This window comes from Phalaenopsis equestris, unplaced genomic scaffold (assembly GCF_001263595.1).
Source record: "Phalaenopsis equestris unplaced genomic scaffold, ASM126359v1 Scaffold000231, whole genome shotgun sequence".
Lineage (NCBI taxonomy): Eukaryota > Viridiplantae > Streptophyta > Magnoliopsida > Asparagales > Orchidaceae > Phalaenopsis > Phalaenopsis equestris.
Window position 1 is genome coordinate 210,199 of NW_018164673.1, and position 1,661 is coordinate 211,859.

Below are 1,661 nucleotides of genomic sequence, written 5' to 3' on the forward strand. Positions count from 1 at the left end.
GTCAGCAGAAGTTGGATAAGCAATTTTCAAAATTTCTAAAAATATTTAAGAAGCTTACAATTAATATTCCATTTAATGAAGCCTTAGAACAAATGCCGAGCTATATAAACTTTATGAAGGATATTTTAAACTGGAAAAAGAAGTTTGAAGATAATGAGACTGTAGCAATTAGTGAAGAGTGCAGTGCGATAATTCAGAAGAAGCTTCTTGAAAGCTTAAAAATCCTGGGAGCTTTACAATTCTATATGTAATAGGAGAAAAATTTTATGGGAAAGGTTTATGTGATTTAGGTGCAAGCATTAATGTTATGCTATTATCAATATTTAAAAGATTAGGATTAGGAGAAATAACCCCTACTACTGTAAATCTGCAGTTAGCAGATCGTTCGATAACATACCCTAAAGGAGTTATAGAAGATGTCCTAGTGAAAGTGGATAATTTATATTTCCTATTGATTTTATTGTGCTAGATATGGATGAAGATAAAGAGATGCTTATCATTTTGGGGAGACCTTTCCTAGCCATAGGAAGAGCAATGATAGATGTGCAAAAAAGGGAATTAATAATGCGCGTCAATGATCAAACTGTTACTTTTAACATTTCAAGATCAATGAAATATCCTATTCAATGAAAAACCCTGTAAAAGGTAAAGATGATGAATGTTATAGGATGGATGTTTAAGATATCTAAGTAAATGTCATTTCAAAATAACTTATGAAGAAAAATCTGAAGAAAAAGATTTGGAACACGAGCAAGAAGAGGAATTAGAACGATGTGAAGAACTTTTTAAGGAAGATTCAAACTATGTTCGAGAAAGTTTTGAAATTTTGGACAAGATAGACAAAAATAAATCATTTTGTCCATCAATTGAAAACCCTCCAGAACTTGAGTTGAAGTTACTTCCTGAACATTTAAAATAATCCTTTTTAGGAGATTCCTCTACTTTACCAGTTATAATTTCCTCAAAATTAATGATAGAAGAAGAAAGGTTGATGATAATTTTGAAAAATTTTAAGAAAGTCTTTGGATGGATAATTTCTGATATTAAAGAATCAGTCCTTCAATTTGTATGCATAGAATTCATATGGAATAGAACTGCAAACCCAGGGCTGATCCACAAAGGAGACTGAATCTTGTTATGAAAGAAGTTGTTAAGAAAGAAATTTTAAAGTGGCTAGATGCTGGAATTATCTACCTTATCTCAGATACTGCATGGGTTAGTCCAATTCATTGTGTTCCTAAGAAAGGAAGAGTAACTATAATTGTAAATGAACATAATGAGTTAATACCTACTAGACAAGTTACAGGGTGATGAATATGCATTGATTATAGAAAATTAAATCTTGCCACTATGAAAGATCATTTTTCATTACCCTTTTTATATCAAATGCTAGATAGATTAGCTGGGCATAAATACTTTTATTTTCTGGATGGATATACTGGTTATCACCAAATTCAAATATCTCTTGAGGATTAAGAGAAAATAATGTTTACTAGTCCTTATGGAATATTTGCTTTTCATATAATGCCTTTTTGGACTATGTAATGCACCTACAACATTTCAAAGATGTATGATGTGATAATTTTTTGTGATTTAATTGCAAAAGAGATTAAAGTTTTTATGGATGACTTTTCAGTGTTTGAAACTTCATTTGACTCATG